This window comes from Acomys minous (genome assembly GCF_964271855.1).
Source record: "Acomys minous genome assembly, chromosome: 9".
Lineage (NCBI taxonomy): Eukaryota > Metazoa > Chordata > Mammalia > Rodentia > Muridae > Acomys > Acomys minous.
In genome coordinates this window covers 44,451,280-44,478,725 of record NC_140490.1, presented here as the reverse complement: position 1 = coordinate 44,478,725, position 27,446 = coordinate 44,451,280, and the positions used below count along the sequence as shown (strand labels likewise).

The window sequence follows — 27,446 nt, the reverse complement described above, 5'->3', positions numbered from 1 at the left end:
TGGCCGTGCGGGGACAGTGAGGAGCTGAGGCTGGTCAGAGAGGCTGCTCCAGGCCAGGCTGATGGAGGAGGAAGGAGACTGAGGTAGAGCGATTTGACTTTTTAAAACCTTGGGGTTATCGTTGTGTTTATCCTAACGGCCCTCCAACGCACACACATCCAAAACAGGGCTTCTCTGTGGAGACATAGGCCCACATAGTAGGACATCCACATGTATATACACACACACATGCACATTCAAACACACACACACACACACACACACACACACACACACAGCGAGAGTGAGAGAGAGAGAGAGAGTGAGAGAGAGAGAGAGAGAGAGAGAGAGAGAGAGAGAGAGAGAGAGAGAGAGAGCTCGAGTGAGAGAGAGAGAGAGAGTGAGAGAGAGAGAGAGAGAGAATTTTAATAAATTCAAGATGGCTGGAGCCTGAAGAATGACACCCCAAGAAGACACACACACACACACACACACACACACACACACACACACACACACACCTCCACACAAAGAATACCTGCACACATGATGTACACAGTAAATTTCATAAACATGTAGTTTCCAACTGAGAAAGAAATGGTTAAAGAAAGAATGGTGGCTCTCGCCATTAATCCCAGCACTCGGGAGGCAGAGGCAGGCAGACCACTGTGAGTTTGAGGCCAGCCTGGTCTACAAAGTGAGTCCAGAACAGCCAGGAATACACAGAGAAACCCTGTCTTAAAACAAACAAACAAACAAACAAAACAAAAAGAAAAAAAGGAGAAGAAGAAGGGGAGGGGAATGAAGGAAAGGAGGAAGAAAGGGAAGAAAGGAAGAATTAAAATCATCCAAATTGGGATGCACCTAGAATTGACAGTCCCGGAGGATACAATTCTCCATGTGGAAAACAACAGTGAACCTGTCAAACGAAACAACATACCAAGAGCTAACAAACAGTCTAAGTTCACAGGAAATGGTGCTTCTACCATTGCTACAAACCAACAAAAATATGGAAAGGAAACTAATTATACAGTCTTGCTCACACAGGCTTAACTGTTTGGAAGTGAAGCGCGGTAGATGGGTGGACGAACGCTGGGGCTAGGAAGACAGCGGTGCCCCCCAGAGTCAGTGCGGGTTCAGTGCAGACCCCTCAAGTCACCACCGACGCTTGGGGGAGTGGCAAGCTGGCAAGCTGGTCCTGAAATCTAAAGTGTAAAGGTTACCTAGAGTAGCCTGAAGTTAAGGTGCAGAGGGAGCTACTACAGGCGCGAGAAATAGGATTTCCAGAGAGAGCTGGCGTTCCATAGCTGGTAAGCACAGCTTTCATTTGCCCTCGGCATTTAAGAAGATAGGCCCGCTTTTTCAATTTTGTTTTTTGTTTTGTTTTTGTTTTGTTTTTGGCATTTGGTCTTGTCCTATATCTGAGCTGTGTGTGCATGTGTGTAGGTGAATCATTAGTGGGAAACAGTTGCCCGCATAACATTACATGGCTATAGTGTCTCAGGACGGCAGTCCCTTGATCTGCTAAAGAAACATTTTAATTTTGTTAATACTTTCTTGCTTGGTGCTAACGACTATCTAGGAAGCCTAAATTAGTTTTGGTTTTCGTCCTATTAGGGCCAATTAAAGATCTAGTCTTCAGGGGCCACTGGGCTTCTGAGGGGCCTCTGACTCCTCACGCGTTTCTTTACCAGTTGTCCAAGTATATAAGGCAAAGGCTGTTCTCAGGCCGGCTGTGGCTTCCCCTGGAAGAGATCATCCGTCTGTGGTGACCTTCTTCTCAGTAGGCTGGATTCTGGTTAGAATTCACTGAGTGGGGTCTCCTGGCTTCCCTGAACAAGAGAACGGATGAAAACATAGTGGCAGAACATTTCCAGAGATGACTCACAGTCCCTGGGACCTCATTGACCTTGGAGGGTAGGAGGGAAGCATTTTTCCTTTTAATTCCTCTGACCATATTAGAATAGCCTGCTTGTGGTTACCCAACACCCAGAAGATCAGTTACACCAGGCTGCCACTTTTAACTACTATTTGGTACTTTAATAGTCATATACTCTTAAATAAACCTTGACAAGACTTACATTTTAACCAGTTTTGGTAATTCTTGATCATAGACCTTAAAACATTTAGTACCTTATATATATTACCTGTCTTATCCTTTACGCACCTTAAATGGCTTTCTCAGACCTTCGTAACTTGCAAAAGCTTCCTAGTTTCTTTTCCTTTTCTATTAAAACAATTTAGACCTTCATAACTTCCAGAAGTTTAATCTTTATGCATAAATCTTATATTTAAACATCTTTTCATTCTTATACATGGAAGAGCATTGACAAATGAATTTGCTAAGTCAATTTGGCACTAAATACAGGATGTAAAGAAACAAACTATAATTATATATAAACAGACAGCTTGTATATCCTTAATCATTTATAAGGTGTATCGTAATAGACTAAGATTTATGAGCATTATTGTTTGTTGCAATTATATTTTTATAATTTTTGTTGTGAAAGAGAAACTTAACCTAGAGATCTTTAGTAATCATACTGTTAGATTGGGCAGTCTTAGTAATCACACTGTTAGACTAGGCAGAAACAAACCCAGTCACGTATGGAAGTAAGGCGACTGAGGAGGAAAGACCATTTGATGTCAGTTAGGCGGGGGGAGCGGGCATAGGGACGGCAGCAGAAGAAACAGGCAGCAGGATGCTGCGGCAGGGATGGCGGCAGCTCCCTACCTCACAGCAGCTCCACTTCTCTGAGCTACAGAGGAGGATCGTCTCAGGAATGCTGGCAGCTGCCTTGGGAGAGGGGCTGTATCGGCCAGATGAACATCAGAGAGAGTGTTTAGGGAACTGGGTTTAGAAAGACGGACAAGAGTGACGACAGAAAAGAGACATGGGGGTAAGGGTAGCAGAAGGTATTGTATGTACTGCAGACCATATTAAAATCAAATCAAAATCCAAAGGTCAAAATTCTTGCCAGTGATTATTTATATATATATATGCCAAACCTGTATTGAGAGTCAAAGAAGAGTCGCTGGTCTCAATCCTCTGAGCGGTCAAACATGTCTGGAAAATAGGAGAGATGCTGCCTACATCGTACCAGCTAGGAGTCAAGTGGTTATGGGGCCTGTAGAAAGTTCCCAGAACTTTCTTTCAACTGAGTGAGTCTCAAGATGAAATGGGGGTGGAGGAAGGCTCCAGGAGTCCCAGAGACCTAATAGGGCGCCCTTGATTTAGGTCTCATGAGTTCCCTTGTCCAACTTGTTGGCTGTGTTGACTGTGTGATCTGATCCAATGGAAGAGAGCCTCTTCTCCAGAGGTCAGATGAGGTGAGATACAGAGGGAGAGAGAGAAGCATGGGGAGAGAAAATGCGAGGAAAGTAGGAAAGCAGTCCAGCCATCTCCCAAGATTATGAGCTGGGTTTACACAGAACTCCAAGAAAGCCCATAGAGCCAGAGACGTCACCTAGGGACAAGTATTGCTCCCGGGGGGGGGGGGGGACGTGGGGGGTGGAGGGGACAGCAGCCTCAAAGATCAGAGATCTCAAGAACATTGGCGGCGGTTTAGCCTTCATATTGAGATCACCAGGTGTGTCTGTGCTCCGGAAGGACTGGGTCCCAGGACTACACAAGGGCAGTAAGGAAATTGAGAAGGAGTGCTTAGAGCCACCAGTGGGCAGTGACCCTAGAAGCTCTCCCAGGTTTGGGCACCAAAATGTTATATTTAGTATACAGGCTGTTGAAACAAAAGGTATGAAAGAGTGAAGAGTCTGACCTCAACAGATGCGGCTGCTCTCATTAGAGCACATGGCAGGGGAAGCTCTCTTCTATTAAAAAAAAAAAAGTGGGGCGGGGGGCGAGCCAGTCAGGACTCTTATCTGAGCAGGGAGCAGAGTTTGGGAATAGGGAAGTTGATACCGCTGTGGAGAGTGCGCTCAGGCTAAGACGGTCTTAAAGACTGTCTTCACAACCTCTTTTGGGGGGAACTGTTTTGCTCAGGCAAAGCGGGGTATCTTGGGGCAACTGCCGCTCTAAACAAACAGTCCTTTCTGAGATACGATGTGGCTGACTAATACCAGCTGAGTAATAACAGCAGGACAGTGTGGCCTCAGGACTGGCAGTTTTCTTTAGCCATGCATTTTATCCCTTACAGATCGTTCCTGCCAGGGAGAGTGCCCTGCCCTTCAGAGGAGGTGGGCTTTCAACCTGATACCCAAGTGCCGGGGAGCAGCGAATGAGGGGAGAGCTCCGGACACCCAGGATCCAGGTAGGAGCTCTCGGAAGCCTGTGAGACAGAGCACAAGAGTTATGAGAGGGCTCCAGTTCCCTCTCCTCTCCTCCCAACAGCGGCTTGGCTTTTTGTGCTCCTGAAACTGATGGGGCATCGTAGTAGAAGATCAAGAAACCAGAAACTAACGCGAGCAAGCAGGAAAAAAAAAATGCACCATCTTCCAAACATGTGGGCCCAGCAGGATGGGCTCCTATGTCGCCTGCCCGCCATCCCTGCCCTGCGCCTACCCCAGCATGGGCGCACACAGGACGGGAACATGCTTCTCCTGTTTTACCGTGCGCTTAATCCAGGTAGATGGATAAGAAGCTGCAAGCATATATGTGGGGAAATAAGCAGCCTCAAAGCTGAGTAGTTGACTAGAGCAAGGGTGGCAACATGCTTCACATACTTGCCTGGCCTGGAAGCCCATGAAACCACTTTGTTTATGTCTTGACCCACAGTCAGCCATCACTGATGGCATCTCTCGATCCTGTTTCTGGATCATAAGAAGGCACAGATACTATCCTTATGTCCTATGTTGAGGTTCCTGTTTGGCAGTTCATCGAGGAGGCAATGCCAACAGGAAAGAACATGGCATCTCCTGAAGTATTAGAACCATTTGGACATCGTCCGTGCTCTGTGAGCATGGGAGGGTCCATGAAGCATGAGCAAGCACATGATAGTACATGGTGTGAGCTTATGCTGGGATAGCGCCAATCGGCCCGTCATAGAGAATGCGGGCTCACTGAGCCTTGTGTCTGTGAATCGGGCGCCACGTACAAATATACCGGTCCCAGCACTGAGACGCATAATGCAGGCGTGCCTTCACGGTCGCACACATGCACATGAAAGGATTTAAACCAGAGAGCACCAGGGTGTGGCCAGTCACTAGTCATTTTCATTTACAGAGGCATACTCCTGCCTGCTCCTTGGCTTTCTGTGATTGACAAGTTGTAAAATAGTTCAGTCACCATGAAAGACACATGAGGTGAGGGAGCAAAAAGGATACCAATTAAGCTTTTAGTATCCATTTTAGTATTTTATATTATGTATGAGTAGCCTAATAGTTACATAAAACTAAAAGTAGGAAACTCATACATGCACTAGTTTCCTGTTTTATTTTAAAAATAATCATTTCTAAAGTATACAAATAGAATAAAATGTATTTCCTAAAGATATTTAAAAACAAACAGAAAAAAATAGAATACTGTGATGATTAATTCTGCCAAGCATACATTTAGTGGGGGGGGGGGGGGTGCTGGGATAAAAATATTAGAAGCATTGGATTCAGAGCAGTGAGCCATATTTCCACTGTGGGGGCATCTTGCAACCCACTGAGGGCCTGAAGAAGTCGTAGTGTGTGTGGCAAGGGAACGTTGCCTCTCTGCCTGCATAGCTCAGGCTTCTGCCCTTCCTGTGTTACTTTTCACAGGGTTCCTCACACTAACATGGTGCCTGCTGCTGCATCTATTTAGCAGAGGTACAGCCCTCTCCATAATGACTGGTTGGCCTGTCTTTTTAACCAAGACTACAGAACCTTTCTCTTTGAGCATTTTGAACTCATTTTCATCATCCATCTACCCATCCTAAGCAGGGTCAAAGTCAATGATAACTCACTTCAAGATATTTGGATGGTACTCACATTCTGGGTTAGAATGTGTGGCACATGTGTGCTTTACTTAGCAGAGTCAAGCTAAGCGTAATGAACACATCTAATGAGACAAGTGTCAGATTCAACCACAGGTTTGCAGGAACCCTTCACTAGAATGATCCTGACAAAATCACAATTATTGAAAAACATATCAGCCAGGCGTGGTGGCACACACCTTTAATCCCAGCACTTGGGAGGCAAAGGCTGGTGGATCACAGTGAGTTCAAGGCCAGCCTGGTTTACAAAGTGAGTCCCAGGCCAGCCAAGGCAAAACAGAGAAAGACTGTCTCGGGAAAAACAAACAAACAACAACAAAAGAAGAAAAAAGAAAAACATGTCACACACATGAGGAATTTTGTTTCTGAAAGACGGACTGTTAACCTATGATTTTCTTTTCTTCTTCTTCTTCTTTATACCCCTGCCTTGTCATCTGTGTCTGTGTACAGGGATGAGTTTACATATGTGTTCAAGGGAACATACATGTACTTGGTCTTGTGAGCATAGGACAGAGGTCAGCATCAAGTCTCTTCCTCTGTCACTCTTTACCTTATTTTTTGAGACAGTCTCTACTTGAAGCTGGAGCCTGACAATTAGTCTACACCACGTGCACGGGGAGTCCCAATGTCTGTCTGCTTCCAACTCCACAGAAGTGGGATGACAGGCGCACGCTGCCCTGCTGGGTTGCTGGGGTCTAATGCAGGGCCTCATGCTGCTTTACAAGAATGCTGTCTAGAGAGCTGTCTGCTGTGCCACAAGGGCAGCTTTTGGTGGCTACGTTCTCATCTCCCCACATCTTCCACAAGCCGAGTTTAGTCCACAGCAGACAGTTTACAGGCTTCTCCTGCATCTCTGGACAAGAGCAGGGCAGGCTGGAGGCAGAGGACAGGCTCCGTGCAGTTCACAGGACTCGGGAGAGCCCGGGCACTCAGGTTAGGGTATTATCAATGCTGTCATGGTGAGCAGCCTGGGGACCAGGGAAACTGAGGTTTTGTCTTGACTTGTGCTAAGATCAGAAGCGGGGAGCTGAAGACTGAAGGGAGCAGGGAAGTGCCCAAGCTCAGTGCTTATTAGCAAAGGCCCCAAGGCACATGGGACTTGGTGCCCTGGAAGTACTGAAGGGAAGTGGCCTGGCTGACTGGCAAGGTGTTCCTAATGACTCCCATGAGCTAGTCTGGCAGGGTCTGAATCACCTCACACTGCCTCAGGCACTGCAGCCTTTCCAGTGAGGTGGGATGGGCAGTTTTATTGCTCAGTGTCTCTGCTTCCATGGTTCTCAGAGTGGCTCCTTCCATCCCAAGGCCCAGCCTCAGGGGCTGGGCTGTGAGTGGCTTTAAGCTTTAAGCTTGGGTCTTTCCCAACCCAAGCAGTTCAGAGACAGAGCAATGAACTAAAACTCACCTTGGCATCGTGAATCTGGGAGAGGCGTGGGCTGCAAGTCACTAACAGTGAACATCCCACCTGTTTGAGCCGGCTGTCACAGAAGCTGTGGCTTGCATGACTCACTGGCTGCCACAGTGGTCAGAATTCCTCTGTCTCTTATGAGCTGGCTACTTGATGGTCTTGTGTGTTTTATCTTTTGTGGAGAATCATGGGATGTGCTTGTTTGCTCTTTTTCTGAGACATAGACTCACTGTCTAGTTCAGGCTGACCTGGTGAGGCAGGCCTGAGATGGTTACACATGGGTTTTAGGGACCAAATTCAGGTTCCAAACAAGAGCAGCACCACAAACAAAAGGCTCTTCAAGGGAGGGAAAACCAAACTCTAGAGGCTTCTCCCATCATCAGGAAGGGACATGTCTGGAGCTCTTCAGTGAGTTTTTCAGGAACATCTGCATAGGATGAGAGACATGAGTGACACTTCTCTTCCAGGAAAATGCAGACAGATTCCAAGGGGGACTTTGCAACACTCAGCATCCACTGTGATGCTTTCCCCAAGAGAATAAATACTCTTCCAGGATCCAAGATACTTTAGGGTAAAAGGGTGAAGATTTAATCAGGAACTGGTGTTGGAGAAGCCCTCTTGTCACCACTCATGGGAGATCACTGTCCTGCAGGCCCCTGAAGGGCTGGCTGTCTTACCAAAACCTCAGCAAGTGGGAAGCCCTCAACCAAAGGTGTCTGATGACCCTCTGCATCATCCACTGCCGACAGGGCTCAGAAACTCTGGCTGCTGTACAGAGGTGGCCCCACCTACAAGTATAAGGCGTGGCCAGGCAGCTGTCAAAAAGGAAGACCATTCCAGACAGGTGTCTAGCCTGGCACAAAGTCCCATGTTCCCCAGGACGGAGGCTGCAGCTCCTGCAGATAACAGCAAGCTCATTTTCATTGCTGGTCAGAGGCTAAGAGACTAAAGACGGGCTACAAAGCCTGTCTCCCTGCTTTGTGATATCCCAGGGTAGACACACCAAGCAGGGCCTCTGACTCCAGGTTGGGCTTGGCTTGGCTGGCCCTGTTGTTTTCCCAGCGTCAGGCTCTGGGATCAGATAGTCAGAAGTGGCCCCCCCCCCCACCAACACGTCACCCTGGAGCCTTTGTCCTTCCACCCCCGACCTCCCTTACACTTGTCCAGCTGAGACAGAGTGAAGAGAGTTTCAATGCCGAACACATCAAATAGAGCCGCAGAACTGAGGTCAGAAAGGAAGGCTGGTGGATCTGTGGAGCTGACAAGTGAACTCCAAACCCAGCCTGGGGCCACAGAGGACATCATGGCTAGGGGCACATGCCTGGCTCAGAGATTACCCAGTGATTAGCCAAACTTGGTTTTGCCTACGAACAGGTCCTCCATGTCTCTGATAAGGTCCCTAGTGTGTCCTCTGTCTTGAGGCAGAAGTCCGTGGGCTGCAATGGAACTGTGAATGGGAAAAGTCTGGTACCCAGAGGCTAATGCTGACAACGTGGGCTCTCAACAGCAAGGTTCAGAGAAGCAGTGTATGAGTGTGCCTGGTTCGGGGACTGCTTCCTCACCTCACTCCCTGCTCTCAAGTAGCAAACCAAAGGCCTGTGTGGGCCGCACTCGGAGAAGTCAGTGCCACCCTGACACCTCTGATGTCGCAAGGTGGGGGAGTGATCTTTGCAGGAGGAAAAGCCCCACATAAAAACAGACATACATCTTTACTTTGCTGGCCCATCCCTGACAATATGTGATCCAGTTTATGACTGTGGCCTGAGCGCCTGGGCATCATCCCGTGACAAAAGCCCCTCTTTGTTTCAAATAACAAGGCGAACATCAGCCATTGCAAACAGTGTTCTCAGAGCCCTGCTAATGTTCCTGCAATACAAGTGACTGAATGAGGAGACCCGATGGAAGGCCTGGCAGACGCAAGTTCAAATCCCATATTCTTTGTAGGAAATAGTTCCCGACGTGCCTTTTCTGTAGGGAAGTGTGGACACGGCAAGGCCTTCACAAGGCAGGCCAGTGTCCTGCAGAGAGTGACTGTCACTATGAGACCAGCACCTGGTGCTGGATTCCCCTAACTCATTCCCAGGAAGGCAAAGAACTCACTCCCCTTCCCAGCTCTGTCTTCACTAATGCGGAGCAGAACCAAAGGTCTGCCCCAGCGGACACCCACCCACCAAACCTTCTCAATCCACAATGAAGCTGCTTTTCGCCTCTAGCCCTGTTTCCCGTGTGGGGCCACATGGGGCTCCCCAGATGGTCAGGCTGGTGGAACGTGGTGCCATAGAGGGGCTGGGCTGGGATCCAGCCACTCCATTCAGTGTGAGCCACCACTTCATAGAGACCCGGAGAGTCAGAGCAGAAGCCTAAAACGAAGCAAAACAGGACCAGTTAGGTCATCTGTAGCCACACCTCGGCAGTCCCTCAAGTCTCCCACTGCTCTTCAGCAAAGCAAGTCTCTGGGTTGGGCAGGCCAGGATAAGCTGACTTATGCTTCCTGTGTATTAACATGGACCAGTGTTATATCAAGACCAGGCTTCAGAAACTCTTTTACCACAGGCGGATACTTAGTGGGCACCAGCTTAGCTTTAGGTACATGACCCACACGGATTAGGCCTCTAGTTTCCCTGCCTGCTGGGCAGCCTCTGCCGACTTAAGCTACTCCCTCTGTGGAGGGCGCCCAGAACACTGCAGACCCCTTGCCCAGCAGGGATCCACACAGTACCCGTGCCTAACCCCTGCAGCTCCATGGCTATCAAGGTCTCCTCCTAAGCCTGAACCCTGAGGTACAAAGTAGTCCCTTGACTGCTGCCCTTGGGGAAGCCATGCTGGGTCCCATGCCTGGCAAGGCCTATCTGCCTTGACTCGGTGTAGCAGAAAACTCAGATCACATCAGTCAAACTAAGGTAGAGGAGTTCCTTTTTAGGATATGAAATTATACACATTTTAGAATAATGGGATGAGGAGAGCCAGTATCGTGGGGAGCATGGAGGAAGGAGGCTGTGATGACAAAGATACAGATGTTGGCAGATCTGACCATAGCGTGCTCAAGCATGAGAAGGAGCAGGCTGCACTGAAGGACGTGGCTCCTCCCACACTCTCCAGCTCACTCCTCCTCCTCTCCTCACACTCCCCACTCTCCTCCTCAGCTCCCCAGGGCAGGAGCCAATTTCCAGGGCAGCATTCTACTGGTGTACATTAATTAGCATATACTGGGACACATCAGGACCGAGCCCCCTTCTCCCTTTGCTGGCCATGGCCTGCCCCCTGCAACTTGCTTTCCAGGGGGAAGTTTGCTCCTGCTCGGCCAGCGTCCCTGGTCCTTCCCAGCACACTCTTTCTCTTCAGTTCTGTAGTTCTGTTTTCCCCCAGGTCACATCCTACTCCTCCTTCACCACTTCTCCTTTCCCTTTTCTCTCTCTTCCCCCATATTCTTCCCTTTCCGCCTGACTAGACATACATAGTGAGAGAGAAGGCTGGAGGGGATGAAGAGAACAAACTGGTGGGAAGCCTACGCCGTGTGTGTGTGTGTGTGTGTGTGTGTGTGTGTGAGAGAGAGAGAGAGAGAGAGAGAGAGAGAGAGAGAGAGAGAGAGAGAGAGAGAGAGAGAGAGTCCAGTTCTCGGGGCAAGTGTTCCAGGCCCTGTGAGTGCCTGGTGCCACAGGCACTGGAGGAGCTGGGGAGGTAGGCCTCCCTCAGGGAGATATCACATGGGGCCACTTATCTGTGCAGCAAGCAGGGCTGGGGGTGATGAGATGAAGGATCAGAAAGCTGGAAGCAGAGGCTCACTAACTGGAGGATGGCTGCCGGAGCCTGTGCCCCGGCTGTGTGGGCACCCAGCCCCTGGAGTCCCAGATTGGCTCCCTCCTGTGACTATCCATCCATACCAGGCCTATAGTTAACTAGGTCTTGTCTCCTTCACCATTGTAAGGCAGCAAGACACATGAAAGGGCTTCTGTTAGTGACCGTGACATAGGAAGGACTTAGTGCTGAGCTGGCCTGATGTGGCCCAGCTCTCCATATAATTATTCTTTATGAGCCGTTTTGCCAAACTCTCCTGCCTGCTTCCCTCCCCAACCCTCTACTTGCCATGCTCTGCTGTCTGCTCAGCTTTCCATGGTTATATGTAAAGGGAGCGCTGTGGCATTGTTCCTTCCAGGGTGTGACTGATGTCTTAAGTTTTCTACTCCATGAATGGGTACAATTTGTCGATGCAAAGGACATTCCAAAATCAAAGTTAAAAACAGAGGACAAGTCCATCTTGGTGGCCTGGCCTGCTGGGTTTCCTGTGGGACTCTCATTTCTTTGTTGCCCTTACTACAAGGATTTGTGGCTCATGCAGCAGCAAAATGTTCTAGGCACTCAGGTAATTCACCTCCTCATTCTCTTCCAGGCCTTGAGTTCTTTTAACTAGAGCCCATAGAACAACCTGGGGGTGGTCACTGGGTGTGTGGGGGCGGACAAGACCCAGTTCTTGTCAATTAACGTTGTGGTTGTTGCTTCCTGGACTGACTCTGGGGAGGATATATTTTCAAGTAGGATATCACCCAAAGTCATGTCAACTTCAGTGTCCCTCCGAACACTGCTGTTGATGTCAACAGTCATAGCATTGCCTTCTGGGTCTACAGTACCTGACAGGGCGTCTTCTCCAGGTAGCATTGGGGTGTTAGGTATGCTGTGCCTTATGCAACCCTTCCTCATCCTCCTCCTGCACGTGTTTCTTCCCAGGTGATACAAAGATTGTAAAGGTGGCTTCACTCACTCTCCTCTTCAAGGGGAGAGTGAGAGCAAGGGCTGGCCCATCCCTGACAATATGTGATCCAACATATGACTGTGGCCCTGATGGCCTGGGCATCCTCCCTTGACAAAAGCCTTTCTTTGCTTCCAGTGACAAGGCAAACATCGGCTATTGCAAAAGGTGTTTTTCAGAGCTAGTTTTTAAACAGGGCTTCACAGTTGCCAGAAGCTTCCCCCACAGCTCACTTGATGTTTCACTATATTGACTGTTGCTGTGACCCTCATTTAGTAACCTGTCTTTTACGTATGACACAGCATCCTCAAGGCTGTATTCAATCATGTGCATGGTCTCCCTGGCCATGAGAATTATTTCTTTATAGGCACATGAATGGGTATTCCATAAGGCAGCCTATTGCCTTCCCATACAGGGGATGTAGGGGAAGACTATTAGCATTGGTGCAGGAATAACTCGGCTGGTTTTGGACAAGTGGTGGGGAAGATGACACGCTATGGCGGTGATGAGCTATTGCATACCTGAAAGGGCTGTTTCTAAGTATGGAAACTATCCTGTGAGCATGACAGAGGGTATTCCTAAACTCCAAATATCTGTGGTGGAAATCCATTGTGTGAATTTCTCTCAAAGTTTTCTAGGGCTAAATAGAACAGAGAACCACACACCTTCCTCAGCACCTGCAGATTTAAGAGTTTTGTAGCCATGCCAAAGCCACAAAACTCTGCATTTCCTGCTGCATCCACTAGTATGTTTTCTAGTTTTATATCCTGGTGGTCATGTGTCTTTTCCTGTAGGAAGTGAACTGGTAACGCAAGCTGCTGGGAAATGAATCCTGCCTTCTCCCCCTTTGTACAGCCCAGCTCCTTGATGCACCTCGCTGGGTCTTCTCCTGACACACACTTATCATATAAGTGGCTACCAGTGTATCAACCAAGTCAAAGAATTTCATGATGTTCCAATGATTTAATGAGGTCTGCCTCAGAGGCGGTGTCACACAAGTCATTGTTGGTTTTCTCCAGGAGCTGGACAGTTACATGTGCATGTGGGAATGTGGCAAGCCAGTTTTGCCTCAGCAAATGCACCACAGGCCAGGGACAGTAGATTCTGTAATCACTTTGAAGGATGCTGTCTTCATTGGGCTGGCCATGAGGCTTGCTTCCGTCTCCACCACATTATTATTGGAAACAGTAGCACCACACGATGCTAGGATGAAATATAAGGCCGATTAGAAGTTTATCGCTATGAATTCTACATCACAAAACCTGAGATACCCCAAACAACCTAATGATGCCCCTCATGATCATAGGAGAATAAGAATAACCCAAGTCCCAAAGCAGTAGGCTAAAAGTTAGACAGAAAAGACCAGAGTCAGAATTGATGAAATGAACACTCAAATCACAACACAGAGAAAAAAGAGAAAGGTAAAAGGTTGAAAACACACAAATTAACCAAGACAGAGAAGACACAATTAAATTAGAGATAAAAGGTGATGTTTCAACAGATACAACCAAGGCAAACATCAGCTACAGCAAAAAGTGGCTTTCAGGGTTGACTCCAGAGGATCCAGTAATATTTTGAGATTTTATACTTAAGTTAGAAAACATGAAATTGCTAGACTTACACAAATATTGAAATATTAGATAAAAACACTTCAACAGGTCAATAATACATAACACTGAACTAATAATAAAAATAGCTCCCAACAAAGAAGAACCCAAGAGTCCTGGAGTTACTGACTCTACCAGATGCTAGAGAGGAAAGAACACCAGTGGTGCTAAAAATATTCCATAATAAGACAGGAAGGGAAAAAATGAAAAAAAAGATAGGAAGGAACACCTCCAAAACAATCACAAAGCTAGTATTATATTACTCTGCTCCCAAACCCAAAAAAGGACCAAAAAAGAAAAGCAAATTTCCTTGAACATAGATGTGAATATCACTAACGAGAGCCCTTGATCCCTCACATCCAATTCAACAACACACTAAAACCTTCCTTCACTGTCAAGATGGCTCCACCCAGGAGTACAAGGATGAGTACAGTACACCCACAAATTGACCAGCAGCATAACTTATAAACAGACTTGGAGATGAGTCCCCTGCTGGGCCACAATGAGGAGTGAACTGTTGCCATTTTCAGGAACATAGATGGATCTAGAAATAGTTTTCCATGAAGCAGGCCAGTTCTACCAACACATAATATTCCTGTTTTTATCTCCTATGAGCAGCGAGTGAGCTCTAGTTTAGTAACAGGAAGAGCATCAGTCACATAGATGGGGGTGGGGAAAGTGAGGTAGTACAGTCAGGCGTGATGACTACCTTAATATGCATATGTTAATACAAATCAATAAACTGAGGACATGACCATGCCCAGGTGTGGTTGAGTGGAAGGTTTTTATTGTAGATAAGAGGAAGAGTACAGCCAGAGGCATCTGGAAGACTCCATAGCAGGGAGAAAAAGCAGTAGACTAAACATGGCCAGAAGACTGGACTTGGCCATGAGAGTAGGGGTTGGGGGAGAGGAAGAGATGAAGGCAAAGAGAATGTGAGCAAAGGAGACTAAGAGAGAGCGAGAGAGAGAGAGAGCGAGAGAGAGAGAGAGAGAGAGAGAGAGAGAGAGAGAGAGAGAGGACTAAGAGGGGGAGAAAAGACGAGAAAGCATAGCCAAACTGGCAGGGTTATAAGTAGAAATGAGTAGCAGCAGGAGGGAAGCCCATGAGCTGGAGCCAGTTAGGGCAAGGGTTGGGGTGAGAAGATGCAGGTTGCCAGCAGTGAACGCTGAAACGTATAAGGATACTTGTGATATGGAGGGAGCCTGGAGGCCGACATGTGTTTTGATTTGCTAGTAGGCACTCCAGTTAGCCATGTGTCCCTTTTGCCAGCGATAAGGAAATGGCACCTCTGATAGAGGGAAGCTGGCTTCACAAGTTCCTGAGGAATGCTGGCTTTGTCTAACTGCCAGAATTTGGGAGAGTGGAGTTTCCTTTGGATTTGACACAAATGTTTTGAAACAAAAAGACAAAAAGCAATGAGGTGAGTTTTTAAAAAGAAAAAGTGACAATGAAGAAAGGGAAAACCCAAATAAAGGCTGATAAAAGACTCCCAAAGCCATACCTAAAACTCTGGGAAACAACATGATTCAGCAGGCTGGGAACGTTCAAGTCTATCAGAAACAGCTGTGTCCAGCTGCTCACCAGCCAACCAACCAGCTTCTCTGCAGTATAAGACAAATCCCAGCCCCAGGCAATGTCTCATATGGACTGGTGTCTAGCATATTTCCCAATGACTCTCTGTCATGTCACTTGAAATGGACCAGTCAAGCCTTTGCAAAACAGTGGTGGTGGTGGTGGTGGTGGTGGTGGTGGTATTTTCCTCACTTACTGTTCCCAGTCACTATACTAACTTCTCTCATGGCTGTGATCAACTCTCTAACAAGAGTCAACTTTATGAAGGAAGGCTCAGATTTTCAAGAGACAGAAAGGCACGAGAAGCAGCTCATGGCTTGTAGCTAGAAATGTTGCATTGGCAATCTCTCTGCTTCCCCAATGACACAATACTTCCTTCTGGGTTCCACCTCCAGTGACTCCACAGTGTTCCAAACAGTACTACCTGCTGGATTCCAAGTGTTCAAACACATGAGACAGCCATGAAAATTCCACATGCTGACATCAGTGAGCCTGTCAACTTTAATAATAAAAGCAGCAGTAAAGATGCAACAGACTCAGGAAGCTTTGTGCCTCCCAAGGTTATGGATACAGGTGTATTGCTAGTTAGAGAAGATAAAGGGGATAAAGGGGCATTTTTATTGAAAAATAAAATAATTCAAATTACATCCCATTTGCTATTCCATCCCATGCATCCTCCCATTCCTCCCTCCCTCCTGCTTTCACCCCATTCCCCTTCCCTATGACTGTGACTGATGGGGACCTCCTCCCCCTGAATATGATGCTAGTGTATCAAGTCTCTTCTTGGTAGTCTGCTATCCTTCCTCCGAGTGCCATCGGGCCTCCCCATCTAGGGGACATGGCCAAATATGGGGCACCAGAGATCATGTGAAAGTCAGTCCCCAGTCTCCACTTAACTGTGGAGAATGTTCTGTCCCTTGGCTAGGTCTGGGTAGGGGTTTGATGATGACTGCATGTATTGTCCTTGGTTGGTGCCTTAGATTGAGCAGAACCCCTGGGCCCAGATCCGCCCATCATAGTGTTCTTGTAGGTTTCTAGGACCCTCTGGATCCATCTATTTCCCTATCTCCTATATTTTTCTCACCTAGAATCTCAATAGGATGTCCTCCCCTCTGTCCCACTTATCTGGTAAGTGAAGACTTTCATGGGACCTACCTCTTGGGCTAGTGTCCAGTTATAAATGAGTATATACCATTTGACTCTCTCTCTCTGCTTCTGGGTTAGCTCACTCATTATGGTCATTTCTAGTTCAATCCATTTGTCCACAAATTTTGGAAATTCCTTGCTTTTAATAGCTGAATAGGATTCCATAGTGTAAATGTAGCAGTTTCTTTATCCATTCTTCGACTGAGGGACACTTAGGCTGTTTCCATGTTCTGGCTATTATGAATAAGGCTGCTAAGAATATGGTTGAGCATATGTCCCTGCGGTATGCTGGAGCATTTTCTGGATATATTCCAAGAGTGGAATAGCTGGGTCTTGAGGAAACTCTATTCCCAGTTTTCTGAGATAGCGCCAGGCAGATTTCCAAAGTGGCTGCACTAGTCTGCATTCCCACCAGCAATGAAGGAGTGTTCCTCTTTCTCCACATCCTCGCCAGCATGTGGTGTCACTTGAATTTTTGATCTTAGCCATTCTGATGGGTGTAAGATGGAATCTCAGACTCATTTTCATTTGCATTTCTCTGATAACTAAAGATGTTGAGCATTTCTTTAAGTGTGTCTCAGTCATTTGATATTCCTATGTTGAAAATTCTCTGTTTAATTCTGAGCCCCATTTCTCAATTGGATTATTTGGTTTGGGGGTATTTAATTTCTTGAGTTCTTTATAAAGTTTGGATATTAGACCTTTGTCAGATGCAGGGTTGGTGAAGATCTTTTCCCAGTCTGTAGGCTGTCGCTTTGTTCTTTTGACAGTGTCTCCTGCCTTACAGAAGCTTCTCAGCCTCATGAGGTCCCATTTATTAATTGCTGACCTTAAGGCCTGTGTTGTTGGTGTTCTGTTCTGGAAGTTGTCTCCTGTGCCAATGTGTTCCAGGCTCTTCACAAAGGGGCATTTCAATAGTGTTTCATTCAAGCCCTGAATTTCTGTACTTCTGGCTTTTGGGCAGATCTCATCACATGTGCACTCAGGCTCAACTCTCTTGGATCATAGATGGGTTTAAAGGGTGGCAGCCCCTCACTGACGGCACTGCTGGAACACATACTGTTCCCACTAGCCATAGAGCGTGTGATGGATACCTGTGGGCCTCAGAAGAAGACAGTTTTATCACAGTTTTATCCTCTGAGACCCTCAACAGAAGCTTGGGCTTCCAAAAGACATGGGGTTGATGCAGCATCTGATAACCACAGGGATGGAGTCTCCTTGCTCTCCAATACAGTTTCTGGTTTGGGGTAATTTATAAACCACAGACTTCCTTCCACTATTTTAACCTTCAAAATTATACTGCAAACTGAGTATACCATGAGGCATTTCTGTCCGTCCCTGTCCATTCTTTTAAGCATGCGTTCCTTGACTGTAAACTGAGCATTTTCAGGGGTGTGATGGCCTCCTTCACTGAGCATGCTCAGGAGTAGACCTACCAATCTACAAATATGTTGAGGCTCCCTGAATAATCCCACCTTGTTTTCTGTGTTCAGAGAAGACAGTGCCTTCCAAATGATGGCCATGCTCTCCTCACCTGCTACAAGGATTCCTTTGCTTGTTTTGGCTTTGCACTTACTCACATGGCAGCCCTCGATGTTCAATTACAGTGTCTTCTGACTTCACAGGCCTGACTGAACAATGAGGTTCTGTACATTTGATCAGCTGATTTCAGATGCATGGTTTAACCTTGTTGTGGCTCCTCTGGGCCAGAAAGGCCTTTATGCTGAATGGGGGAAAGACCATTCACCTAAACGACAAAAGAGGAAGAGTGTTCTAGACAAATAGAACAATATTCTATATTCCTAGGTCCAAGGCCTTCAGCCTCCACAGAGAGCATCGCCTGCATTTTAGCTGCAGTTGAGGGGCACTTGCAGTAGGCACAGTGCTTGTCTCCTTCCCTTTTGACCTGCCCAGGCTAGACAGCAGCAAGGCCCACTCAAAGACAGCTCCTTACAAACATACCCGGCCCTGGGCCCTCCTGTACCTTACCTCACTCACAATTCTCCCAGGGAGAAGTCTCCAAAGAGCCAAAGAAAGGAAAACATGGCTCCTGAGAATTTTCTTGTCTTGACCTCGGAGTTCCAAGATCCCAGCCTTGGGAGCCAAAGTGCACTGTGTCTGGGACCAAAGGCCTGGCTATAGTGACGAGGGTCCCTGACCAACCTGAGTTCCAGAGCAACTACTTAGCATCTCTTAGAAGGTTCATCCTGTGTGAGGTAGGTGTCTGTGGCCTCCACAATGAGGATGCGTGTTAAGAGCATGGTATACAGTAGCTCCTAGTGACCCTGGATCTCTAGATGCAGTGATATGTGTGGAGGGCTTGTTAGAGTGACTTACAGACTGTGATCCAGCTAGTCCAATGGTGGCTGTCTTCTGATGAGGAGGCCAAGAATATGGTAATGACTCAGTGCACAAGGCTGGCTATCTCAGTTAGTCTTCAGTCTAAGTTGGACTCCCAAAGAAGTTGGTCCTAAATACCAGTAAAGGGGATGCCTCCCCAGCAGGGCAGATGAACTTGACAGTGAGAGTGAGGGCAAACAAGTAAAGAGCACAAACTTCCTTCTTCTATGACCTTTTATGTAGACTGGTACCAGGTGTGGCCCAGATCCAGGGTGGGTCTTCTGACCACAAATGATCCAGATTTAGGGAGGGTCTTCTCACTTCAAATCACCCAGATTTTAGAGCAGGTCTTTCCACCTAGAAAGAATTTCATAAAAACAAACAAAAAGACCAAACAGCATCATAGGCAAGCAGTCGGGTAAGCAAGCTGACTTTTTCAGCCTGCTGCCTGCTTCTGGTTTTCAAAGGAACTGGCAATGTCTCTGAAGCAACCCGGATGTGCCCATACCACAGAAATGTCCTCCGGCCTCTTGAGCAGCACCTTTGCGCCTTTCAAAGACTCAGTCTGATAGCAGCAGCCAGTTAGATCCTGTGATTCCTTGCTGATTTTTCCCCACCAAGACTCCCTGTCATAACAACAGCCAAAGGGCTAGCGCCCTGGGCACCTGCTGACCCAAGCCTCATCTGGCACCACAAGCAAGCTGCTCGGTGTCTCTGGCCCTGTTTCCTAGGTGTGGCTGTGTGGAATTTACCTGGCAGTCATGGCTCTGGAGTGTGATGTGGTCCGGTGGCTTGGCTGATGGCACAAACTTTATGCCATGCTGGCATGCCAGGCTGGGAAGGAGGAGGCTGAGGAGACAGCAACAGATGGCAGATTGTCACAGTGGTGGGTCAGGCAGGAGGAGGGGAAGGATGAGGAGGTCCTGCGGGAGGATCCTGCGGGATCCATCTTCTCCCAGCCTGGTACATCCTACTGCTACAGCTTGCAGGAGGTAAGCTTACTGTAGCCGCAGGTTTCCAAGGCAGCAGCCTCCTTGTGGATGGTTGGCACATGCTGGGACCCTCTGTGATGGGGACCATGCCCCGTATCCTTTAGCTCTGCTCTTTGGGGCGGGGTTGTTTGCTCCTACCCATCCTTGTCCATGACCTCTACTTGAGCCCAACATACTTACTGTTTTCTCCTCACCTCTGACTGGACTTTGCACTGGACGGTCTCTCCTCCTTCACCTTGCTCCACGCCCTTTCTTCCTCCCCTCTTCCTCTGCTTCCGCTCTCTTCCCCATGTCCCAGTTACCCTGTCTGCCATTGTTCTCCTCTTCTGCCTGCCCCTTCTCCTGCTCCTATGGCTTATACCATTTCTGTATTTATGTCCAGCTGCTCAGTGATAATGTGGGTCCAGGGAGGGGGCATGCTGCTGAAGGCCCTGTGCCCCGTGGAGCGCTCAGTTCTCTCACTGTGGGTGTTCCATCCTAGTGTCCCAGAGAAGCTAGGGCTGCAGCTTCATCACATGGAAGCCATGTGGACCACATCTGTCTCTAGCCTGGAGTGCTGAGGGAGCCGTGACCTGAAGGGAAGGGACACAGCGGCAACAGGAGAGATGGAGAAGCTAGTGCCTTGATTCCCATTGTCACTTGGAGATAGGTGTTTGGGCACACAACCTCCTCGAGTTCTGGCCTAGCTCCCTCCTATGGCTGTCACTTCACACCAGGCTGAACGGAGCCCTGTGGTTGAACGACAGTGGGCCTGCACTTCACCCCTTGAAAGAAAACACACGAAAAGAACTCTGCTAGAGCCGTGGACAGAGACAGGACCTAGCACTGAGCCAGGCCTGCTCTACCACAGCTCTCCACCAGCTTCCTCCCTTCTGGACCTGTGCTCCCTCTGCCTCCCGCCCTCCCTCCTTTCCCGTTCTTTGCTGTCTACTTCTGCTTCAACTTTTCCTGAACCCACATAAGGGAGACATAAGAGGAAAACTTCTAAGGGGAACGGCATCTCAAGGTTCGTGTCCTATAAATGGGTCCAGCCTGTCAATGGAAAGGGGCATTTTAAAAAGCAGTGATAAAATACACAGGTGAATGTTGGTGGCTATGCGTCCCGTGTTTCCCGTGGGACTGTATTTTTCTTTCCTGGTTGTCCCTTACCTAGGGACTATGCTGTTTTCCTTTGGGGCAGGAAGGCAACAACAAAACCTGCTAAACGTGATTAATCTGTTTCCGCATCGCCTTCCAGCCCCTTCGTCTGGTGGCCTTGGAGGTTGTGAGTGCCCCTTGAGGCAAACTCTTGCTGATGACAGGACCTGGTGATGGTTCCTAGGAGTACAAGCCTCTGGCAGGTTTTTTTTTTTTTTCATTTTCATTTTTCTGATCCTGGAGAGGATCCGTGGATGATATATCACCAGCTAATGTTTGACTGGACCTCAGGTAGATCTCCTTCAAAGTGCTATTGATGCTATCAGCACATAGCATCACTCTGTGGGACTGGGTTACAATGGCAGGTCATATCCTCCAGGTGGCACAATACATCAAGAGTTAGGTTACTAACTGTGATGTCATTGTCAGTCTCCTGAAAACTGGTGTTCACGCTCTAGGTATCAACAGCATCATCCTATGAGGCTGGGCCAGAATTACAATCTGTGTCCTTGAGGTAGCACAAGATGTCCAGGGGTAAAGTACTGAATGCTATGTACCTCTCAGTCTACTGGCAATGGGTGTAAGTGTTGTCGGCACGCACAGTATGACTCTGTGGAGCTAGGTTACGATGACAGTTGATGTGCAGTATCCACTGTAGGTCATATAAGCTGGACCCTGAACGGCCCTTGCTCCCTCCTTTTTCATCCGCCTCCCACAGTTGGTTCTTCCCAGATGAGATGAAAGTGGGCAAGACACAGGTAGGAAGACGTGAGGGCTCATGTTTGAACTGCGCTTCACAAGCTTCCTCATTGTTTAAAAATGTACCCACTGCTTAGTCAATAGTTCAATATATTATATTAATTATATATTATATATTATAATGACATGACGTCATTAAGATGTCTCTTTCCTAAGTTCGCATGATTTCTTGTACCTTATAATCCATACTACAGACAGCTTCTGTGATCACAGTCACTGGAATTGTGGAAACTGTTTCTCTGGAGTTTAGTGACAAACCTTCACCACTGAGACATAGCACCTCGCAAGGTGGCTGATGGCTAGCCTTCATTTGTGGTCTACAATAAAATAGAATATAAGGTTTGCCAGGGCTGCGGGGTTTGGTGGGATCCAATACTCTGTGGAGATGATGATCAGGGGAATGGCACGGTGCGTCGTAGGAATCCAGCAACCATAAAGCGAACCAGATTGCTGAGGCAGAACGTTTCACTGGCGAGTCCGTGGTAGCTTCTGCCCTCCCCAACCTCTTGTGCTTAATAACAAGGTGTGCCACAGATCTCCAACACCTGGCCACTAGTAACTTGACGGCCATTCCAAAGTCACATAGTTTGGTATTTCCAGCCCCATGTACTAGGATGTTATTGGCTTTTATGTCTCAGTAGCTGATGTTTCTCTTATGAAGGTGCTGAACCGTGGCTCCACCTGCTGGACACTGGTTCGTAAGGCCAGTGTCCTCATTCGTAAGGCCAACGGCTGCTATGAAGCTGACCAAATCTCCCTCTGCCACAAATTCTGGGCACAAATAAGACTTGCTGGTGTGTTAACTAACTGAAATGGTTTCATAATATTAGGATGTTGTACTTCTCTCATGAGGTCTACCACAAAGGTGATGGCTGAGAGCTTGTTGACAGCCTTATTCAGGATCTTCAGGTAGATGGGCTTCACCTCTGAAAAGGAGCCTGAGGCCAGTGTTGTTAAGATCTTTTTAAAAAAATTTTAATTTATTCTTGTTACATCTCAATGGTTATCCCATTCCTTGTATCCTCCCATTCTTCCCTCCCTCCCATTTTCCCCTTATTCCCCTCCCCTATGACTGTTCTCCGGAGGAGGAAATCCCCCTCATAAGATCTTGAAGTTACTCTGAGGATGTCCTCATCTGAGAGGCTGTCTCTGAGCCCCTTCACAGGTGGGGAAATGGCACCACCATGTGGTACTAGATGTAAAAAACACAAAGCAGGTCTAGGAGGCAAGTTTATGGCTTATGACTATCAATTTCTGTATCATTAAAAAATAAAAATCTTAGATATCTTAAATATCCTAGTTATGCATTTTGGGGTCAGAGCAGAAAAAGAAAAACCACCCAAGCCCCTAAGCACTAGATGACAACGCATATGAAAGACCAGAGCTGGGAATAAGTGGACACTAAGAGGATGAAACAAGGATCAAAGAAATAAAGAGGTGGGGAGTTTGGAAGGATGAACAAAATTGACAAACCCTTGACCTGAAGCACTCGGAGAGAGAAGACTTAAAATAAAAGGAAACTCACGACAAGGTGATTATTTCAACAGAAACAAAATCCAGTGGACCCACTGGGGACTTTTGACACACATCCCAGACAGAGAGTTGTAAATCCTGAAAGCAATGGGTAGATTGCTAGACTTACGGTCATCTATACCAACACTGACCTATGAATTTACCAGACATGCACAGCCCACTGCCTTTCTGATGCTACACCCTGGATGTGATGCAAAACTCAGGAGGAGGATGTTACAAAATACTTAAAGATATCAAGATAGGGAGAAAGACGGGGAGACTAATACAATCTCTCCCAACAGCAGCATAGCAGGATCTGCTATGAGATCTCTTGGTAGCTCACAAAAGTTCTTCACGTTCACGATGGCATCAGCAAGGTATCCTAGGAGAGCTACTCACACACACACACACACACACACACACACACACACACACACACACTGTCAACAATGGGCTCCTACGCAGATTCAAGGGGAGAGGCCAATGCTCAGCCACCAAGAAGAAAATGTTGTCCTTTTCTGGAATATACGTGGAGATAGGGGTTTTGTCTGGAACATGCCAGTTCCAGAGATCCAGTGAATCCAGCTAGTGCATAGATGGTGGGAGGTGGGGAGGTGGGACCTTAATAAAAAGAGGGGGCCTTTGGCCCGTACAGAGGGGCTGTTGCAATGTAACAGAACAGATGAACACGATCCACGTATGACTCCATACATACCACATGCATGCATGGAAGTGTCCAGGGCAAGTCTTCAGTTCTCACAGTAAAGGCTTAAAATAAGAAAAGTAAAACCACAGTACAACATGACAACAATTTAAAGGAACAATTAAGAGAAATAAACACATGAGCCATGAATGAAAGTCCAAAGCAAAGACAAGTGGATGAAGGGGGAAAAACATTTAAACCCCTAACAAAGAGGTTAAGTCCCCATGTGTAGATGCAAGTCAATCATACTCGATGCTGGAGCCCAGCTGTTCTCCATCCACCAATGGCTTCTCTGCAGCATAAGGATAAAATCCAGCCGCAGGAAGTGCCTTATATTCCCCACAATGATTATGTGTGATGTCACAGCAAGAAACGCTCCAGTTAACAGCAAGGAATGACCCAAAGCGGTTTATCTGTCCCCAAGGACTATATTGGTTGCTTTCCTTCTGCCTGTGACCAAAGCTCTTAAGGGAGGAAGTGGCTAATATGTATGCCTCCTGTTTTCAGGGGATGGGGGACGCGTTGTTCTGGGGAGAGCAGGTGGCTTGGCAAGATGGTAGCTGGCTCTGTGGCTTTGGCTGGCCTCCTCCACCCCCTTAGTGACCTACTTCCTCCTGCTAGGCTCTACTGCTGATGGATCTCACTACCCCCCCCCCCAAACAGTACCCCTGCTAGACACCAAGCATTCAAACAAATGAGGTGGTGTCCCGAGTGACTGGGCCCCAAATAAAGCTGTCACAATCTTGGAGAGTGCATCAGTGCCCATTGTAGAAGATCATCCCAATGAGGTTAGTTGAATCCCTCCCCTAAAAAATAAAAAGAGACTCAGAGTCCTACACAAAATTCTCGTCTCAGCTGAGTACCCAGTTGCTTGTGAGGCTATGGGATATGAGGGGAGATGGGAGTCAGTGTGGTGCTGTGGAAGCAGCAAAACTGAGCAGCTGCCCTTGAAGCTGCCACAGAAGCTACCGAGCACAGGCAAAGGCAGAGTAAGGGGGAACCAGCCCCTGATGGACTGACTGGCTTGTCGACCCCATTAGAGATGCTTGGTCATCAGCAGTGGAGGTCCTTGTGGGTCCACATCAGGACCAGGAGGACCAGAGAGGAGGCAAGTGACATGTGATGCCGGAGACTGGCGTAGAGTCCCAGCAGCACTGCTGGGCCTTTGGTGGAGCAAGGGTCTTTATGACGTGGGAAAGGCTTTGGGGGATGTGAGCAGCACAGACAAGCACGTGAAGACTGTCCATAAAGTGCAAGCTCAGCCTAGAGATGAGGAAAAAAGCCATGCAGAGAAGGGAATGCTGCCTGTCATATTCGAAGACAAAACCGGCCAGAGTGGTGCTGTGGCCGATCCCTAAGGACAAACTGGCAGAAAGCCACATGCTGCACAACTGAACATCTAGAAAGCTGTAAAGCTTGAATGACAGGCCACAAAGGCCTCCATGGTAACACAGTGCAGGTGAGGCAGCTACACCTCCAGACTAAGCAAGGGGGTCTTCCTCCTGCAAAAGCCAATGCTAGAGCTTAGGAGAATTTGCCCAGCCAGGTTCTTAGCCAGCAGGCAGGCATGGTAGGGAGAGAAGCCACAGCTGCTGTTCCAACCTCAAGTCTCTCTGACCCAGACAACCAATTTGAGCAGGAGGGGGGGTGTGTGGCTCATTTACCCTTTGCCCTGCAGCAGGGATGAAGAGCATGAACCAGCCCCACCAAGCTTACGAGAGGGGTGCAGAAATGCAGGGAGGCTGTGCTCTGTGGAAGCTTCCAGGGTGTGGGAGTGGAATGGCTCAGAGAGAGCAGCTGAGGGCTGTGGGAAGCTAACAGAGCTAGTGCCTTGTAGCCATGCTGCTACACACGTGTAGAAAATGGCTGGTTCTAATGGGGAGACACTTGTCATGCTGGGTCAGATCTTAGGTTTTACTTTAGTATTTCCTCAGTCACTTGCAGACTCTTGCTTGGAACAGATGACAATGAACTTTCAAACTACTTCACCAAGATTATCTTACAGTCCCCCTGTTCAGTGTGAGATGGTAGCCCTGTCACTCCTCTGAATAAAGGCTTTGTTACGTGGGTAGAGCATAGCCCTCACCCTTGAGTGTTTTACAGATTTGGAGGCTCATTTAAGAGACGTTTGACATCCAAGTGCTCATGGTGAAGCGAGCATAGGAAGTTGCTTCACGAAGAATGCAAAGCCAAGGGTCTGTGGAATTCCCGAGAGCTTTACGGTTGGGTAAGGCACAAGTGATACACACCAGTGTGTTTGAGAAATGTCTGCCTGAGCCTGAGCTGGCAAATGTCAAAGTATCCAACTGATAAAAACTGATGCTCATCAGCTGGCTAGTTAGAAGGTGGTTAATTGGGAATTAACTAGAAGGCAGTTAGTTGGGAATCCCAGTGCTAGGGGTGAGTTACCTCACCAGGAGTTGTTGGTCACAGAGGCCCTAGAGGGCCCCAAAGCAATAAAGGTGATTGCCATAGTTGGATTCATCCTAGAACTGAATAATAAGGCCCCATTGCTGAAGAGGATGTATAATTTGGCTTCCAAAAGGTAGGACTGCGATCAATAGTCCCATCCCTGTGAGCTAGCTTTGTAGTGCCAGAAGCTGCTACTACGAATGCTGGGGAAAAGTAAGACCAACAGTCTTACTCCACTAAGATCCTGCATGCATAGTGGACCAAGTGGTTAGGGATTAAAAGCAACTTTCTGATTGTACTTACAGCTTGCTTTACAGGGGGAAATTCACATCTAGTGCTGAGAACATAGACACACCTGTGAAAAGGGAAGTCATATGCTCCAGTGGAAAAGCAACTGCTATTGATTGGCTTAATGATATACCAGCTCAAGAGCATCTCCACATTTGTATTTACAATCACAGGCTATTACTACACTCTGTGTCTGTTGGGTATTTTTTCATTTCCTGTGTTTTGTTCTTTTCCTCGCTTGTGTTTTGTAGTAGGAGAAACCACCCACATGACTCACCACCTGCCGCATTCTGGACACGGAGGGAAGAACAGAAAGCCACGAGGATATGTTCCCCTGATGGCGTGGGAGAAAACGTAGTCACACATCTGTGTCACCCCCTCCAAGGCTCAAGGGACCATTGCGGAAGAGGGGGCGGAAAGAATGTAAGAGCCAGAGATGGGGGTGGACTGTGTCTTGAGTGACTGTCATGAGAGACAAGCAAATGCCATCTCAGGGAGTTCATTTGCGCCTGCATGCAAAAGACAGTGAGGGCTGGTGAAGCCCCACCCCAACAGATGCTCCTTAAGTATCCAGCTGCTCCTTACCACCTAGCATGGCTGCAGGTGGCATCAGACAGGAGATAAAGTACATAAGACCAGCGAAGAAGGGAGCAGGGGCTCCATCTAGGAATCGGTGGGAAAAGGCCTGATTAGCACTCAGGACTGCTTTACAGGTGTGGCTAGTTCGGGTGAGGAGTGCCCACACCCCTGTAAGTCACCTCTTACCTAGGCTCAATAAAGTCATTGGTGGAATCCTGCCTACACTTCTTGTTGGGACCTCAATTGAGGGGTAGATGATGCTTTACATTTTCCCCTAGGGAAGAAGTTTAGCAACAGATGGTGTGAGTGAGACTTTTTACATTCAAACCATAGGAGGACATTTTAACTTG

At 47.7% G+C, this 27,446-nt stretch overlaps 1 protein-coding gene and 1 long non-coding RNA gene across 8 annotated transcripts in view; one reads left to right on the top strand and one right to left on the bottom strand.

The window, feature by feature from the left end:
• LOC311606014 lies at positions 1 to 27,446 on the top strand. Of its 2 annotated transcripts, XR_014782154.1 has the most exons (5): positions 1 to 83; positions 1,027 to 1,289; positions 3,218 to 3,309; positions 4,134 to 4,247; positions 26,769 to 27,446. It is a non-coding gene; the product is annotated as an uncharacterized lncRNA (long non-coding RNA). The 2 variants fall into 2 exon arrangements; XR_014782155.1 differs by lacking the exon at positions 26,769 to 27,446 and having other exon boundaries at positions 4,134 to 10,904.
• The window catches only part of LOC311606013 (uncharacterized protein), a 63,766-nt gene continuing 47,220 nt past the window's right edge, over positions 10,901 to 27,446 (bottom strand). For all 6 annotated transcript variants that reach the window (XM_084796947.1, XM_084796946.1, XM_084796950.1 and 3 more), the window contains one exon: positions 10,901 to 13,249. The gene's annotated coding sequence lies outside the window, so the exon portion shown is untranslated. The remainder of the gene's footprint in view (positions 13,250 to 27,446) is intronic.